A 20,495-nucleotide genomic window follows, 5' to 3' on the forward strand; every position below is an offset into this window, starting at 1 on the left:
AACACAGAGTTACACATGGAATAAACAAACATACAATCAATAATACAGTAGAAAAATCTATATACAGCATGTGCAAATGAGGTAGGATAAGAGAGCTAAGGCAATAAATAGGCCATGGTGGAAAAGTAATTACAATATAGCAATTAAACACTGGAATGGTAGGATGTGCAGAAGATGAATGTACAAGTTGAGATACTGGGGTGCAAAGGAGCAAGATAAATAAATAAATACAGTATGGGGATGAGGTAGATTGGATGGGCTTTACAGATGAGCTATGTACAGGTGCAGTGATCTGTGAGCTGCTCTGATTGCTGGTCCTTAAAGCTAGTGAGGGAGGTAAGAGTTTCCAGCTTCAGAGATTTTTGCAGTTCGTTCCAGTCATTGGCAGCAGAGAACTGGAAAGAGAGGCGGCCAAAGGAAGAATTGGCTTTGGGGGTGACCAGTGAGATATACCTGCTGGAGCGTGTGCTACGGGTGGTTGCTGCTATGGCGGGGCTTTACCTAGCAGAGCCTTGTAGATGACCTGGAGCTAGTAGGTTTGGCGACGAGTTTGAAGCAAGGGCCAGCCAACGACATCATACAGGTCGCAGTGGTGGGTAGTATATGGGGCTTTGGWGACAAAACGGATGGCACTGTGATAGACTGCATCCAACATTGACTCGATAAGATAAATATAGAGTTATGACAGACTTATTCCTTCATTGATTCACCCCAGCTGTCATTGAGGGGTCAGACTTTATGAGAATTTACAGTCTGATTCCCACAACTATAATTACTTAATCAGTTCTTCTCAATCTTACATAAAGTTATGGTGTGGTTAACTTTAAGACCAGTAGTCATAATTACAGTATATCAATTCTTACTGAGATATATCAAGGCTTTTAGATGCGGGGATGAGTTCTTTATTTCTGCTGCTGAATTTTAGATCATTAATTTTGCAACACCGCAATCTTTAAGCACCATCACAATTGGAGGTTGATGTGGTTTCATTAAGTTCATAATACAGGAAGGACAATCCAARTTCATCTAGAAGTAATGAATATGCTCTTTGCCATTTTGAATGGGATAACTTTATACAGTATATCATCCATTAAGTATTCATGTGTGGAGACGGTAATGATTTTCATTTTCTCAGTCATAAACTCAATTATAAACCGATAAAACTTTCAGACATTGGTTTGGGTTGTTTGTGCCTTAGGACAATAAACAGTGCAGCAATCACACCTTGGGTGTCAATGACAATTATTTAGGTCAGGGGTGCACAACTCCAGTCCTCGAGGCCTACACTCTAGATTGTTGTTGCTCCCTGGCACGTAATTGATKAATTAATGTCACTGATTGCCTAGAGAGTCTTTATAAGTATGTGATTAAAAGCTAATAAAGARATTTACCTTATTTGGCCACGAGTTTGCAGTTACTTTAAAAGGGCATTTTGCTTTGTACATTGCTGACATTTAAAACACATCTGCTGTTCTATATTCTCCATCATAGAAGTTTGTACCTATGATTTGTATCAGAGAAGCCCTGTTTTCAGCCAAGCCAAGACATACAATATACAGTACCAGTCAAAATGATGACAACTTTGCACACTCTTGCCATTCTCTCAACCAGCTTCATGAGGTAGTCACCTGGAATGCATTTCAATTAACAGGTGTGCCTTGTTAAAAGTTCATTTGTGGAATTTCTTTCCTTATTTGAGCCAATCAGTTGTGTTGTGACAAAGAAGGGTTGGTATACAGACGATAGCCCTATTTGGTAAAAYAKCAAGTCCATATTATGGCAAGAACAGCTCAAATAAGCAAAGAGAAACAACAGTCCATCATTACTWTAAGACAATGGAAAACMTTGAACGTTTCTTCAAGTGCAGTTGCAAAAACCATCAAGCGCTATGATGAAACTGTCTCTCAAGAGGACCACCACYGGAAAGGATGACCCAGAGTTACCTCTGCTGCAGAGGATAAGTTCATTAGAGTTACCAGCCATAGAAATCGGCAATTAACTGCACCTCAGATTGCAGCCCAAATAAATGCTTCACAGAGTTCAAGTAAAAGACACATCTCAACAAGTGCCCAGCATACATGGGAACTCCTTCAAGACTGTTGGAAAAGCATTCCTCATGAAGCTGGTTAAGAGAATGCCAAGAGTATGCAAAGCTGTCATCAAGGCAAAGGGTGGCTACTTTAAATAATCTAAAATCTAAAATATATTTTATTTGTTTAACACTTTTTTGGTTACTACATGATTCCATATGTGTTATTTCAAAGTTTTGATGTCTTCCCTATTATTCTACAATGTAGAAAATAGTACAAATAATATTTATAATATTTTTTATTATTATTAACAAAACAAATACAAAAACAGAAATATATWTTTTTTTAAAAGAGTACATAAACCTATTACATATCGAGATACATTTTCAATTTGTCAAAAAGTTTTATGGTACGTATTGCTTTTTTGTGTTTCCAAACTTTTGACTGGTACTGTCTATAGGCCTACAGTAGTATACTTCAGTTACTGTGGTAAGTGATTTCTTACTCTGGTCCATGTAGAACAGTCCATGTAGAGCATGTTGACTTGATTATGGAAAGTGCAAAACCTTTTGCAACCCCCATACCGAATTGATCATGGTCCAAAGCTTTTTTATTACTTTGTAATAACATGTTTTGGGGGATCAGTTCATACAGAAGTTTGGAGATGTGCTGTATGCGTTGCCAGCTGTTGCATCATCAGGGTTGCAGTTGGCCAGATTGATTTGGTCAAAGAGTAGACAGAGAGATGAGAGAATGAGACGAGAGAGAGAGGTGAGAGAGAGAGAGAGAGAGAGAGAGAGAGAGAGAAGAGAGAGAGGAGAGGAGAAGAGAGAGAGATGAGAGGAGAGAGAGGTCGTGTAGTGTGATGCAAAAATCTAAGAATATAAATTGAGCAAACCTGTCCAACCAAAAACATAGAGACCGCGGAAAACCTGAAGTCTACAGCTTCACTATGGTGAATCACTAAAACATACAGAATACACTACGGAAAAAGAAGGACAGCACGTCAGAAATCACATGTAATTATGAAGAATCCATAGAACTCTAACCACTTCTGGGAAAATTGTAAAACACTAACAAACACAACACAAGAATTATCTATCCAAAAATGGAGATGTATGGGTAAACCACTTCTCAAATCTTTTTTGGCTCTATAACAAGAATAAAGAGCAAAAACTATAACATGATCAAATACAAATCCTTGAATCACTATTAAAGACTACCAGGAACCCACTGGATTCTCCAATTACCTTGAACGAGTTACAGGACAAATAAAACCCTCCAACCCAAAAAGGCCTGTGGTGTTGGATGGTATCCTTAATGAAATGATCAAATATACAGGACAACAAATTCCAATTGGCTATACTAAAAACCTTTAACATCGTCTTAGCTTCTGGACCATCTTCCGCCAATATTTGGAACCAAGGACTGATCACCCAATCCCAAAAGTGGAGACAAATTTGACCCCAATAAACTACGGTGGAAATGCGTCAACAGTAACCTTGGGAAAATACTCTGCGATTATCAATTAACAGCAGACTCGACATTTCTCAAATGAAAACAATGTACTGAGCAATGTCAGAATTGGCTTTTTTACCAAGTTACGTACAACAGACATGTTATTCACCCTACAACCCTAATTGACAACAAACAAGACCAAAACAAAGGCAAAAGTCTTCTCATGCTTTGTTGATTTCAAAAAGCCTTCGACTCAATTTGGCATGAGGTTCTGCTATACAAATTGAATGAAAGTGGTGTTTGGGGAAAACATACGAATTATAAATCACTTGTACACAAACAACAATGTGCGGTTAAAAATTGGCAAAAACACACACATTCTTCACACAGGGTCGTGGGGTTGAGACAGGGATGCAGCTTTAGCCCACCCTCTTCAAACATATATATCAACGAATTGGCGAGGGCATTAGAACAGTCCTGCAGCACCTGGCTCACCCTACTAGAATCCGAAGTCAAATGTCTACTGTTTGCTGATGATCTGGTGCTTCTGTCACCAACCAAGGAGGGCCTACAGCAGCACCTAAGATCTTCTGCCAGATTCTGTCAGACCTGGGCCGAAACTGACAGTAATATCTCAGTAAGATCCAGAAATATGGTGTATCCAAAAAGGTCAGTCGCCAGGACCCAAAATATCATCTAGACACCGTTGCCACTAGAACACAAAAAACTATACATACTCGGCCTAAGACCAGCACCAACAGGTAACTTCCACAAAAGCTGTGAACGATCTGAGAGACAAGGCAAGAAGGGCATTCTATGCCATCAAAAGGAACATAAATTCAACATACCAATTAGGATCTGGCTAAAATACTTGAATCAGTCATAGAAGCCCATTGCCCTTTATGGTTGTGAGGTCTGGGTTGCCGCTCACCAACCAAGATTTCACAAATGGGCAAACCCAAATTGAGACTCTGCATGCAGAATTCTGCAAAAATATCCTCCGTGTAAACGTAGAACAACCAAATAATGCATCAGAGCAGAATTAGGCCGATACACCACTAATTATCAAAATCCAGAAAAGAGCCCGTTAAATTCTATCAACACCTAAAAGGAAGCGATTCCCGAAACACTTCATAACAAAGCAATCACCTACAGAGAGATGAACGTGCTGAGAAGAGTCCTAAGCAAGCTGGTCCTGGGGCCTCTGTTCACAAACACCACAGAGCCGCCAGGACAACAGCACAATTAGACCACAATCAATTGAGAAATCAAAAAGATAATTACTTGACACATTGGAGAATTAACAACAAAAACAGAGCAAACTAGAATGCTAATTTGGCCACTAAACAGAAGAGTAATCAGTGGCAGAATACCTGACCACTGGGTGATGAAACCAACTTAGGAAAGCTTTGACTATGTACGACTCATTGAATAAGCCTTGCTATTGAGAAGAAGGCCGCCGTGGCAGACATGGCTCTCAAGAGAAGAACAGCTATGTGCTCCACTGCCCAAAAATGGAGGTGGAAACTGAGCTGCACTATCCCTAAACCTCTGCCCAAATGTATGACCATATAGAGAGACATATTTCCCTCAGATTACACAGATCCACAAAGAATTCGAAACAAATCCAATTTGATAAACTCCCATATCTACTGGGTGAAATTCAACAGTGTGCACAAAGCAAAGATTTGTGACCTGTTGCACAAGAAAAGGCACCAGTGAAGAACAAACACATTGTAAATACAACCCATATTTATGTTTATTTATTTTAACTTGTGTGCTTTAACATTTGTACATTGTTACAACACTGTATTATATAATATGAATTTGTAATGTCTTTATGTTTTGAAACTTCTGTATGTGTAATGTTTCTGTTAATTTTTATTGTTTATTTCACTTTTGTATATTATCTACCTCACTTTCTTTGGCATGTTAACACATGTTTCCCATGCCAATAAAAGCCCTTGAATTGAATTGAATTGAATTGAGAGAGAGAGAGAGGACAGAAGAGACAGAGAGACAGAGAGAGACAGAGAGACAGAGAGAAGAGAAGAGAGAGAGGGTCACGTTCTGACTTTTATTTCCTTAGTTTTGTCTTTGATTTAGTATGGTCAGGGGCTGAGTTGGGGTGGCAGTCTATGTGTATTTTTCTATGTTGGGGTTTTGTGTTCGGCCTGGTATGATCTCATCAGAGGGCAGCTCAATCGTTGTCCTTGATTGAGAATCATACTTAGGTAGCCTGGGTTTCACTTTTGGTTGGTGGGTGTTTTGTTTCCGTGTCAGTGTTTGTCGCCATACGTACTGTTTCGTTTGATTATCGTTTATTGTTTTGTTTCTGTGTTCAGTTTTACCACGCTGCGCTTTGGTCTCTTCTCTTTTCCTGGAGAAGAGAGAGAGAGAGAGAGAGAGAGAGATGAGAGAAGAGCGAGAGAGAGAGAGAGAGAGAGAGAGAGAAGAGAGAAGAGAGAGAGAGAGAGAGAGAGAGAGAGAGAGAGAGAGAAGGATGCTGAATTTTGGCAAGAGACTGCTCAGACTTTGCAGTCTTGTCCACTGACTCACTAGCTGAGGGGGATTAGTACAGTGCCAAGCTAAAATGGTGGGCTGGTTATTCTAACAGCTTCATTGAAGGACAAATTGTGACCGAGGCGACAGTTTGCTGCAAAAAAATCCCAGCATGACTCAATACTCGTGTGTGTGTGTTGCTCAGCTGACCCTCACACACAAACACACGCCACACACACACACACACCCAAGAGCATAGAAACAGTGAAATTATTAAAGGTTAGAAAGGGGACACAAACAGATAATTATGGGGCTCTTGGATAACACAAGCAAAAGCTCAACATAAGAGGGATTAATATCTGTGAATTCTGAATTCTCTCAGTGCACAGGGATCCAAAGCTGGATCTTTGACACTGTAAATAGAAAGTCTCAAAACATGTAAAAGCTGCGCACCTAAGCTGAGATCTGGGGTTGGAGGGTGTTTGAATGTGAAACCAATGTACATTTTTAATACACAGAATGTGTTTTGAAACACAAATGAAGACTCTGAAACACCAAAGTGGTTCTTAATATGTAAATATTGGTGTTTTTAAGAGTGTTGTGACACATCTGCGACCGAGGCCTGGACTCAAACCCAGAATCTCTAGAGGGCACAGCTAGCACTGCGAGGCAGTGCCTTAGACCACTGCGCCACTCAGGAGGCCATTTTACCTTCTTAACCATACAGACATGCTGTAAGAAATTATTCTGGGGTGAATTGAAATTGACAAAAGAAAAAAAAAACATATAGGCCTATTTTATAAAAATGAATGCAAGTCGTTCAGAACCCCTGGTATAGCGACAACACACCTTGCTTAGACAGGTAACCCCTCTCCCCACCGAAGACCGGGGTTCAATTCCTCACTACAACCTTTCACTCTGTTTCTCCTACCTATCTGTATCCCTCTCTGTCATTTCATAAGTGTCAAAATACCCCCAACACGTAGTATATAAAATAATGTATGCAAGTCATTTCAATGATTTGGTCATTTCATTTGACCAAAATAATGGAAGAATGAATCCAACTTAATATGTTGCTCAAAATGTAAGTATCTTTCATCAGGATAACCAAAGAGTGAGAAAATTGAGTGACTGAACTCATTGGAAATCTTTGCTTTTAATCACCTTGCATTTCCTATATTGCCACGTGACTTTTTTTTGTGGCTTGTAGGTAATAAAAAAAAAAGTACTTTATGATTCTTTCACCAAATGTTGTATGCATGTTTAATGAAATAAAAGCTATTAAGCTTGTCGTGCCATGAGGTGTAATGGATCATGATGAACAGATATCAGAACCGTCAGACAAATTGACGTTCAATGAGGACAGCACCCATTCCCACATTCATGATTGTCAGCAGAAGAGGAACCAGCAGAATCCTTAAGTCTTGCATTTCAACCTCCAGTTAGTGTGGTCGTTTGCATGCTGTGCTTGACAATGCATACCAAAAAAGTATATAATGGCAAACGATCAAATACATAAAGTAATGTTAAGACACTTCAGAAAAAGGGATCTAATGCTGCACTAAATGGGATTCAAAACATCATTGTTTTTTAGCTTTTAGAGAGAGAAAATTACACCAAAAGATTCTGCACTATACACCAATCTAATTCTGCACTATACAGGACTCAAAACACCAAACGATTGTTTTCAATCTTTTCTGTCAGTGCTGCCAGTCCCTGGCAAGGTGTTGTACAACACTTAAGTGGTGTTACAACACACCATTTAACATTTCAAAACATCTCAGGATGATATGTTTCAATTCTCCAGCAAAGTTCAGGTTTTGTCCCCTTCAAGTTGGTGGCAGCTCAGTTGCCACTAGTTTTGGTATTACAAAGCACTTCATTTTAACGGTGCAGCTGTTGAACCAATACTCATCTTTGATTGATGGCTTTTGGATGTGATGCCTTCATTTTCTTGGTGGCACTGAAGTTTTGAAGTGGCCACAAAAGTGTGTGTGTTTGTGTCTGTATGTGTGTGGTTGTGTGTGTTTATGGAATCTATGTTTGCAATCAAACCAATCATAAGCAGATTTATCGGTGCTTTATGTGACGATGGCGCCACCCTTCCCTGGTATGGTAGGCCCTCGTTCTCAAGGCTCATGGTGACAGCCTGTGTGACAGTGAGCGGCAGCCCTGACAGATATACTGTAGCATCAGTCACACCATGAATCTGTCAGAGAGAGAAGGAACGAGAAAGGGAGAGAATGGAGAGGTAGAGAGAGAGAAAGAGAGAGAGGGGCAGAGAGAGAAGAGGGAGAGAGGAAGGGGTGGAGAGATAGAGAGGGGGAGAAGGAGAAAGAGAGGGAACGAGAGATAAAGAGGCTGACATCCCTCCCACATGAAAAAATACACAAAAGTTTACTATAGAATACTACAGTACTTACTATAGAATTCTGTAGTAAACTGTACGGTAGAACGGTAGAATCCCCAAATCCTAATTTGTCCCACCCATAAGTGAGAAACCTACATGAGTATAGATAATACAGATTATGGAAAATTTGCTCTTTTAGTATTTATCCAGTAGGTTTCCTAAAGGAGAAAGACTCCACTTCTATGCCAAAGATAATAAAACAAAAACACTATAATAAATACTACAGTAATGTCCGCAAAAACACTACAGTATATTACAGTCTGCAACAACAAAAAAACTACAGTATACTATAGTACGCAAAACCACTACAGTAAATAATACAGTATATACTATAGTTAACTGTAAATATTACAGTATAATACAGTATACTACACTAAAGTCAGCAAAAACACTACAGTAGTTATACCATTACTATAGTATCTTTTCATGTGGGATAACAGATAAATAAATCAGTGATTAGGTGACTTGTGAGAAAAGATAGAAAATAAGAAGCAATAGGAAAGATGAGGCAGGGAAACAAGGGAAAGACCATTAAATAAGGGAAGAGGGAGGAGAAGCTAATGGAAGTGAGGACATTTGTTATTTATTTATTATTTATTTAACAGATTTGATCTCATTCTCTTTATTTTATTTTACCTTTATTTAACTAGGCAAGTCAGTTAAGAACAAATTCTTATTTACAATGACGGCCTACCCGGCCAAACCCTAACGAGGCTGGGCCAATTGCGCGCCGCCCTATGGGACTCGCCAATCCCAGCCAGTTGTGATACAGCCTGGAATCGAACCAGGGTCTGTAGTGATGCCTTTAGCACTGAGATGCAGTGCCTTAGACCGATGCATCCCTCAGGAGCCCACTTGGTCTCTTGTTCGTACTGATTTAAAGCCCTCTGTATGTTCATAGTTATCACATGGGCAAATTTAAATATACATTTTTACCATTATTAATATCACAAATTCTTGGCCTGATTCTAAATTGACTCATATAATGTGGTTTTATATGAGTATTCATGCAAAATCAGTTTACAATGCATCACGTTTACAATGCAGTAATCCTGTTTTCATGACTGCAGCTCCACAAACCTGCACCAATCAGATAAGGACACAGGCACTTGACCTTGGGTAAACCATAAAATTAGAAATTAGAATACTTGTATAAAAAAAAGTCTGTCCTGCTCCCTTCCTCTCTACCTAAATGTCCCTCACAGTTTCCCTTGAGTCCCGTTCGTTTGGCTTTTTAGTGTCACACCCTGATCAGTTTTACCTGTCCTTGTTATTGTCTCCACCCCCTCCAGGTGTTGCTTGTTATCCCTGGTGTATATATCCCTGTGTTTCCTGTCTTGCTGTGCCAGTTCGTCTTYTACGTTCCAAGTCAACCAGTGTGTTTTTCGCTTGCGCCTGCCTTTTCTATTCTCTTTTACTAGTCCACCCAGTTTTGACCATTGCCTGTTTTCTGGACTCTGTACCCGCCTGCCTGCCCTGTCCTCGAGCCTGCCTGCCACACTGTACCTCTTGGACTCTGATCTGGTTTTGACTTTTTGCCTGTCCACGACCATTATCTTGCCTACCCCTTTTGGATTTAATTAATATCAAAGACTCAAACCATCTGCCTCCCGTGTCTGCATCTGGGTCTCGCCTTGTGCCCTTATATTTAGCCTACCTTAGTTATCCATCACCCATCATAGCACTGCCATTCCCAACCAATCAGAGCGCTTGGAAAGGCGCATCTGGACATTGCACCCAACCACTCAGGTCAGTGTTATCGTTGTCCTAAGAAAGACACACATTTCTGCTTGGTATCTTGTTTATAGTATATACCATTGTGCCCGTTGCCATAGGTGTCATTGTTTACTAAGAAAACAGTTTTCACATGCCCATGATACTGTAGCGCTTTCCATCGTGACCTTTTGTTGCGCTGCCATGGGCGAGCTTCTAGAACCCTCCCAGACTGGTCTTGGAGCTCAAGCATGCTTAGAGTAATTTACGACCCTGGGGCAGATCAGATAAGACCACAGCACTGCAGGCTCTCACACCGGCCAGAGAGGGTGTCATAAATATTTATCTTTGTGAGTCTCCGTAATTGGTTTCTCTCTCTCAGACAAATCAAATGTTATTTGTCACATGTACCGAATACAACAGTGAAATGCTTACTTACAAGCCCTTAACACATTTTTCTTCTTAAAGCATTGTTGGTTAAGTAACAAATAATTAAACAGCAGCAGTAAAATAACAATAGCAAGGCTATTTACAGGGGGTACCAGTAGAGTCAATGTACGAGGTAATATGTAGGTAGAGGTGAAGTGACCAAGAGGTTCATCTTTAGGTTTAATGTTTATGCTGCTAAGTTTATAGAACAGCATCTATAGTGCATAATTATGACACTACTGATACTGTTATGTTGTGCATGTTGTTGCCTTATAGAACCACAATTCATTTGGATTAACACAAGTACTATTCCACCAAGATTCACGTTCTATGACCAAAAGTATGTGTGTAGGTGAAAAGTAAATAAAAACCCTGAAAAGAGAAGCATCAGCATTGTTCTGACCGGACAGCCTGTGAAGGGTCAGAACCCAAATCACAGCGTAATTGTACTAGCGGGTGAGGGCATTCACAGCCAACTGCTCAGACGGGTGAGGGCATACCTGCTAACTGTTTTTATAATACTTCTGGTATCCCATTTAACAACGCTCCGAACCTCCGATCCTTACACAAACAAATTCCACTACGTGTCAATACAAGATAGGAAGCAGCTTCAATAGATTTGAATGGTTATTCATTTCTTGTCGCGTAAATGGGTTGTATAAGAAAGGGCTCAGGGTTTAAAGACAGAGCAATACTCTACCATGACGGAGCATAGGTGAGAATAAAGGACRGGCAAATGACGKGTGGGTGGCGGTCTCTTGYGAGTCCTCTGAGTGTCAGGCCTGAGGATTTGCATAAAGATCAAAGCATCGTTGGGGGACAGAGTGACAAGYACTGTGCTGTTCGCCCACACATCTTCAAGGTGCATCAGAGGTGGCATACATTTCAGTGTGTGGTGTGGCTGAGAGCATTGGGGCTTTATGAATGCATCTGAGAGGATAGGGATTTTAGTCTTAAGTCTGCCCAGAACTGTCCTACCCTCCTGGCTGATTGGAACACACCACCAGTCCCCACCGGAGTAATTATCTGTGCTTCTTTACACTCTAGTTACTAGCTTGATGTTTTGGTCAGGAATTAATGTCACTGCCAGCATTGGGAAAACATCAACATAATTATTTGTGGTTTGACATTCAGATCACTGACGAAGACTACGGATCAGATCAGATCAGATACAGAAACAAACAATGACTCGCCTCAAACTCCATCCAGCACTGATTCTTTGTCTTATCATTCGATAGCCTAATACATGTGTATGTCCTCATCTGTCCTACAACACTATAATGCGATCTAAAAAGTAAATGAAGAAGTATTGAAATAACAATATGCGGACCACTTCAGTCTGTACTGCAAGAACACAGTGTACAGTAGTAGTGTTCATAATGCATGTTGCACACTAGGGCTAAGTCCCATATGGCACTCTATTCCCTATATATTGCACTTATATGGTAAAAAGTCAACTTAAACTTTTTCAGCTTGAGAAACCCAAGTGAGAAATTGATTGTCCTCTGAAGACACAAATGAAGAAATCCTGTGTCATTATAGATGTAGATCACAACCTACCTCTCAAATGCCTAGGGCCCACTTTGGGTCCGACCCATACTTTAACAGACCTTGCACTATGTAATAGGGTGCCATTTTTGGGGCACACCCGAGCACTTCTTCAGTGGCCCAGCTAGACTGATGTGATGTAGCTGTTCCAGGCGGTAGGAACATTGTGACAGATCTACAGGGGCTGTGAGTGTATTTCTCCCCAGATTAGATGAGTTCACTATTGATTTCCCATCATTCCCCAGATCAAGGACATGACACACATCAAACAGTGAAAAACATTCTCCAGGCATCGTTATAACGTCACCTTCCAGCCAACCACCAGCATTCCTCTTCAGGCCCTAACCGATAAATACTGGGTCATTCCTCATGTTGGACTGACACTCCCCTGAGGAGAGCGCTACAGGGGTCTAATCAAACATCAGCTAGTATGCTGTGTTCTGGGGGATTTAGAGGTGTCGGCGGCATGGAGATGGATGGACGTCAGTGGTTTTCTACCCCAGAGAGCTAAACGGAGARCTTTAATCTGATCTGAAATACTCATACAGGCTACATCCAGGGAGAGACTGCAGATTGGTCTCTGAACACTCCAAGGAGAAATACTCCACACACCACCTCCCGAAATCAAATAAAGCTTTAGGGTAGAAAATAACAAATACTGTTASACATACTGCGACAACGTGTTGTGCGAAATCAGATTGTAACATTTAARGTTGTGATTTTGCAAGACACAGTGTCGCATTGTGAATTGCTTTTCTAAGTGTAACGAACTGATTGTATCACTCCATTACATACAATAGATTACCCTCACTCTGACACAATACACACAAAGTGGAGAGAAGATCATGCACACACAAACACACACACATACACACACACACACAGACACTGATGAATATACTGAACTTCTGTGGGCCGTCGTGATTTTCAGGAGATTACGGTGGAGTGTTTGGTGGTTGATTGTTTTCATGCTTCTACATCAGGCACTTTCATTAGCATGCTAAACGCTCCTCCACGGACACTTAGWCCAGAGGGACTCAACACACACTCCTCGCTCAGGAGAACCAGGCTTAAATCAGTCTACTGTTTACCTTTAAGTAGTAGCAGACAAACAAGTCTACTGTGTATTACTGATATAATTGKGTCTGCTCTACCAAAATAGTGCACTATATAGGGGAATAGGGCGTCATTTGAGACACAGGCAAAACAGATACTTCAATTTAGGCCAACACCTTGTACTCTGGGCTCCACCTTTTTGGTGGAGAAAACCTTACACTTGTAAGAACTTAAATTGAAAGAGACTGTATGTGCCAAACTGTCTCCCCAGCAGCCGTCAGCTCTGAGCTCTGTGGAAGCAGGGCATGAGCTCATTAGAAACGCWAGGAGAACATTCGATTTGTGTTGTGATTTCCAATGCTGCTTCTGACGCTCGCTCTTAAAGCTGGCTGTTTGAACCAGCACAAGCAATTCCCCACGAGCTCATGGGGCCCTCCCCTGCTGCTTAAAATAATAGTTACCACAGCCAAATTCAAACAATAGACATAAAAAAAAATGGGTCACAATGGGTCGATGTGCTGAAGATGAAAAACAGAATCTTTCCGACACGGTTGAATGGAATAAGTAAAAATGTTTTGAATGCTTGAGCAGCATTGTGAGCAGCATTGTGTATCCAACCACCTACGTACTGTAGCTTACCCACTGGGCAAAGACATCATTTCAACATCTAGTTTTAATTTACACTTGGTTGAGTTGTCAACTAACTTGAATTCAACGTGAAATAATAAGAAAATGCCATCATGTCATTGAATTAGGTATAAAAAAATAAAAGAATGACTTTTTGCAAATCCAATCCGTTGTGCACTTTGATTCACCGTCATCACATATATTTTTTTATGACGTGGAAACAACGTTGATTCAACCGGGGTTTTGCCCACTGCGTCACAAGAAATTGCATCACAAGAAATGACAATATGTGTGTAACTAGTAGACTCAGGAAAGATAAAGGAAAAGCGTTGTTTATATATGGATTCTTTTTGTATTTATGTTTTATTAGAAATGTTTAGAAATGTTTTATTTTATTGTATCTAAGACATTTTCACAGAACATTCATACATAGGCACTACTTTTCTGAAAAGGAATATAACAACAATTTGTTTAATGACATTGCATTGTAATTTATATATGAGCTCAATGGAAAATACAGTACATTCAAATCATGAAAATGGTTGGTCAGCTTACAGTGCAACAATTTCATGAAGATGATCCGGTCTTTCCAAGGACATATTTTGAGGAGCCTTCAATCCAGCCCTCACACACAAAGGTKGTGTTGACCGCCTCGTCCACCTCCGGCACAACCAGTTTGTTTGCTTTTTGTCTGGCACTGTGTCTGGCACCGTGTCACAGAAGTGTCTGGKACCGTGTCTGGCATCTGACCCATCAGAGGTCTCCAGGTGACGGTGGTGGGGATAGGGGGCACATGGTGAGTCTGCACACTCTTTTCATATATGAACAAATTCTAATATATATTTGGTTTCTTGTGTCTAAATTAAATGTGTCATTGGTGTTTGTCATTTGTTGTGTAAGACCYATAGTATGAATGATGACCAGGGACAATGCTGCTCCGTGTTAWAAGACTTCAAGGTTTAATGGACTTGTGCTACAACTTTAGGGAGAGAGCTCGATTATTATTTTGTCTGTCAGCACAAGGCACCTGCAGTCACTCCAATCCCAAGACTAACTCAATTAACCACGAGGCTCTTCCTTCAACCAATAGAATAGAGTGGTGAGGAGGAGGATTCTACCTTGTCTAGAAGTGACTTCACTATTCATTTTTTGGATTCAGTTACACCGTATTTCAGGATTCTATATCGTTCGCTCTCCTTAAATATTTGTCATTTACATTTACATTTACATTTAAGTCATTTAGCAGACGCTCTTATCCAGAGCGACGTCATCTGATGTATTCGTTTCAGTCTATAATTTTTTTTTTCTAACTTTTCGCCAACAGCTCCTGATATCCAAATATAGGAGCTGCAATATCACAAACATTAACACGTACAGTTGAAGTCAGAAGTTTGCATACACTTAGGTCGAAGTCATTAAAACTCGTTTTTCAACCACTCCACAAATTTCTTGTTAACAAACTATAGTTTTGGCAAGTCGGTTAGGACATCTACTTTCTGCATGACACAAGTCATTTTTCCAACAGTTGTTTATTTCACTTATAATTCACTGTATCACAATTCCAGTGGGTCAGAAGTTGACATACACTAAGTTGACTGTGCCTTTAAACAGCTTGGACAATTCCAGAAAAGGATGTCATGGCTTTAGAAGCTTCTGATAGGCTAATTGACATCATTTGAGTCAATTGGAGGTGTACCCGTGGATGTATTTCAAGGCCTACCTTCAAATTCAGTGCCTCTTTGCTTGATATTATGGGAAAATCAAAAGAAATCAGCCAAGACCTCAGAAAAATAATTGTAGACCTCCACAAGTCTGGTTCATCCTTGGGAGCAATTTCCAAACGCCTGAAGGTATCACGTTCATCTGTACAAACAATAGTATGCAAGTATAAACACCATGGGACCACACAACTGTCATACCACTCAGGAAGGAGACGCGTTCTGTCTCCTAGAGATGAACATACTTTGGTGCAAAAAGTGCAAATCAATCCCAGAACAACAACAAAGGACCGTGAAGATGCTAGAGGAAACAGGTACAAAAGTATCTATATCGACATAACCTGAAAGGCCGCTCAGCAAGGAAGAACCCACTGCTCCAAAACCGCCATAAAAAAGCCAGACTACGGTTTGCAAATGCACATGGTGACAAAGAATGTACTTTTTGGAGAAATGTTCTCTGGTCTAATGAAACAAAAATGCAACTGTTTAATGACCATCGTTATGTTTGGAGGAAAAAGGGGGAGGCTTGCAAGTCGAAGTACACCATCCCAACCGTGAAGCACGTGGTGCACTTCACAAATTAGATGGCATCATGAGGGAGGACAATTATGTGGATATATTGAAGCAGCATCTCAAGACATCAGTCAGGAAGTTAAAGCTTGGTCGCAATAGGGTCTTCCAAATGGACAATGACCACAAACATACTTCCAAAGTTGTGGCAAAATGACTTAAGGACCTCAATCCTATAGAACATTTGTGGGCAGAACTGAAAAAGCATGTGTGAGCAAGGAGGCCTACAAACCTGACTCAGTTACACCAGCTCTGTCAGGAGGAATGGGCCAAAATCCACCCAACTTATTGTGGGAAGCTTGTGGAATGCTACCCYATACGTTTGACCAAGTGAAACAATTTAAATGCAATACTACCAAACACTATTTGAGTGTATGTAAATGTCTGACCCACTGGGAATGTGATAAAATAAATAAAAGCTGACCTAAATCATTCTCTCTACTATTATTCTGACATTTCACATTCTTAAAATAAAGTGGTGATACTAACTGACCTAAGACAGGGAATTTCTACGAGGATTAAATGTCAGGAATTGTGAAAAACTGAGTTTAAATGTATTTGGCTAAGGTGTATGTAAACTTCCAACTTCAACTGTATGTCTTCTGTGTCCATAAGTCACCTCAGGTTCTATTTTAAGGGCAAAGGTCGAAGTGTTCAGAGGGGAGAGAACCACTTCAAGTCAGGGCATTTCTGGAGCAGTGCAGTTTGTGTGATGGTCAGCTTACCGATTCGATCAGGGCCAGTATGAAGGACAAGACCTATTGGGTGTTGGTGAGTGTAGCTAACGTTAGCTGGATAAGTTAGCGAGCAAAGAACACTTAGTGACATATAGTCAGTCATAGGGCACCGATGAGTGATTGTGTACCCATGGGACACAGTGATGTAGTGAAGGATGAACCCAACGTAAACTTAGTTTACCCACCTTTTTGTTTTGGTGAATATTATTTACCCACCTTTTCTGCTGAGATTCCCTAAAAACAGGCCAATTCGATACAGCTAAGACCGGAGGTGACTTTTTCGTAGCAGGTTTGGAGAAGTTACGCAGCAGGGTAGAAGAATTAACGTAGCAGGCTAGGAGAATTAGGTTAAGGTTCGGCAAAAAGGTTAGGGTTAGCAAAAATGCTCTACTAAACCACTACGAAAATTCACTTTCCGCCGTAGCTGTGTTGAAGTGGGTTGTGCAGGTCTAGGCCCATATTAACAAAGTGTCTTTTTGAGTAGGAGTGTTGATCAAGGATCAGGMCTCCAACTGTACATATCATATCATTCATTATGACCTAAAAGCTGAACTGATCCTAGATCAGCAATCCCATTGTAAAATGCCMTGTGAATAAAGGCCCTGGTCATTTTAACAAAATATTAACCTCTAGCTTGGAACACAATGTCCATGAGGTGACTACAGATGTAGTCATGCTGCTGTACTTTTTGTATTTGCCTTTGGAGGAAGCCTGCATCCACCAAACAGGTCAAATCGGCACAGGAGCTCCCCCCCCCCCCCKGTGAGGACATATAATCCACTTCCGCGCAGCAGATGATTGTCGGATGATTATCTTTAAACCACTGACAGACTCCACGGAAGGTTCCCTGGATTATCCTAGCTCCTCGCACCTTAYCCAGAACAGTAGCATGAACCTCCCCTGCCCTTGTTTTTTTAGAACATTGTGTCACATATGGCGCATCAGGGCCACTCCGCCATCTCAAGGGGTAGGCAGATGACAGATGAGCAACAGTGGGCCAGTTTGACAACCCCAGTTGGCACGCCTTCCTAAGAGGTAGACTGACTGCTAGTAGCTTTGGTGTTGTGCTGAGGGCAAAGCGTGTCACCCCATCCCTCTTGAACAGAGTACTCGGACAGCAGTCTCTGGACTGCTTGCTGAAAGTGCAGTGGGGAGTGTCCATTGTGCGTGTGGGGACAAAGCAGTTTGAGTCTGCCACAATGATGGAGGTTATGGCTTACCAAGTCGGGGATTGTGGGGCTCTCCTGATGTCTGGTGGGAACAACTGCAGTTGTGGAGGTGAAGTGTCCATACCGGGAGAGGGATCTCACCATTTTGGAGGCAGTAAAGAACAGGGAGATCTGTATTCGGGAGGAGGGTGGGCCCTTCTGTCTAAAATAAAAACACCTCTATTGGCACCAGGTCCAGGGGAAGCTAGACCTAACACAGAGGGACTCCTGCTTCTTTGTTGTTTGGAAAACAAAGCAGGCCATCATCATCCCCATCTCTAATGATGAGTCTTGGAAGCTTATCCATTTACTGCAGTGGGCTAAATCAGGGTCACAAAGAGTGTTTCTTGATCGTCTTAAACAAATCTACTTTGAAACAAAGATATACACTCACACACATGGTTATGGGCTTACAAAAAGAAGACACCTYTATGTCAGATATAGAGCTGAAATGTATAACATGTTGAGTTTGCATCCCAACATTACACTGTATATACATCACAGAAGACTGAAATATGTGACCGACCGCCTCGATTCAGCAAAATTTCAAATTGTGTTTTTTACATTGGATAAAAGTAGAAACTCCAAGCTAGAAAATTGTATAGCATACACTGCAGTTGAGGAACAATGGAAAAGTAATTCTGCTTTGAAAGTTGATAAACTTGTAACCCCACTTTTGAGAAAATGGCTCTTGAATGTTTTGGTACACCCACTGGAGAGCTCTTCTTTGTCTACACCCATTCAGCATCGTTCACACCCTCTGAAGCCTTAGCCCCACCCATCTCGTTAAGGATTCAAATGTTAGGCCATGTGGTAAACACATGCTATATCAAATCATTTCTACGTTTATTTGTCACATGCACAGGATACAGGTGAAAATGTTACAGTGAAGTAGTTACTTGCGTAGTAGCAATATCAAAAACAAAAAGTGCCCAGAAAAAAATATTTTATCATTATTAGATGACACTTAACCGACACACTAAATTGATGGGTCATGTGAAGYAAATGCTATAACCACCCCCAAGCCACATCGAGCTAAGTGGATGGGTCACTATTGTCTAGACATGTACACATGTTCATGAAATACAACAGATGGCCGTAATTACACCCAGACACACCTGGCTAATTTGATGGGTCATGTAATAATCRGGCTGAATTGGAGTCTTTTGTTTAGACATATAGCTAGCTAAACAATGAACCGGAATAATCCCAACTCATACTACTACCAATACAAACATTGTCATAGCTGTAGTATGAATATGCAGGTAGCTAAAGCTAAAGCTAGCGAGCTAGCTAGCTAACATTAGGCTATACAGTGGCTTGCGTAAGTATTCACCCCCCTTGGCATTTTTCCTATTTTTTTGCCTTACAACCTGGAATTTAAATAGATTTTRGGTGGGTTTGTATCATTTGATTTACACAACATGCCTACCACTTTGAAGATGCAAAATATTTTTTATTGTGAAACAAACAAGAAATAAGACATATAAACTGAAAACTTGAGCGTGCATAACTATTCACCCCCCCCAAAGTAAATACTTTGTAGAGCCACCTAATGCAGCAATTACAGCTGCAAGTCTCTTGGGGTATATGTCTCTATAAGCTTGGCACATCTAGCCACTGGGATRTTTGCCCATTCTTCAAGGCAAAACTCCTCCAGCTCCTTCAAGTTGGATAGGTTACGCTGGTGTACAGCAATCTTTAAGTTATAACACAGATTCTCAATTGGATTGAGGTCTGGGCTTTGACTAGGCCATTCCAAGACATTTAAATGTTTCCCCTTAAACCACTCAAGTGTTGCTTTAACAGTATGCTTAGGGTCATTGTCCTGCTGGAAGGTGAACCTCCATCCCAGTCTCAAATCTCTGGAAGACTGAAACAGYTTTCCCTCAAGAATTTCCCTGTATTTAGCGCCATCCATCATTCCTTCAATTCTGACCAGTTTCCCAGTCCCTGCCAATGAAAAACACCCCCACAGCATGATGCTGCCACCACCATTCTTCATTGTGGGGATAGTGTTCTCGAGGTGATGGGAGGTGTTGAGTTTGCGCCAGACATAGTGTTTCCTTGATGGCCAAAAAGCTCCATTTTAGTCTCATCTGACCAGAGTACCTTCTTCCATATGTTTGGGGAGTCTCCCACATGCCTTTTGGCGAACACCAAACGTGTTAGCTTCTTTTTTTCTTTAAGCAATGTTTTTTTTTTCTGGCCACTCTTCCGCAAAGCCCAGCTCTGTGGAGTGTATGGCTTAAAGTGGTCCTACGGACAGATACTCCAATCTCCGCTGTGGAACATTGCAGCTCCTTCAGCGTTATCTTTGGTCTCTTTATTTCCTCTCAGATTAATGCCCTCCTTGCCTGGTCCATGAGTTTTGGTGGGCGGCCCTCTCTTGGCAGGTTTGTTGTGGTGCCATATTCTTTCAATTTTTTAATAATGGATTTAATGGTGCTCTGTGGGAAGTTCAACGTTAATGACATTTTTTTATAACC

Source organism: Salvelinus sp. IW2-2015, linkage group LG8, assembly GCF_002910315.2.
Source record: "Salvelinus sp. IW2-2015 linkage group LG8, ASM291031v2, whole genome shotgun sequence".
Classification (NCBI taxonomy): domain Eukaryota; kingdom Metazoa; phylum Chordata; class Actinopteri; order Salmoniformes; family Salmonidae; genus Salvelinus; species Salvelinus sp. IW2-2015.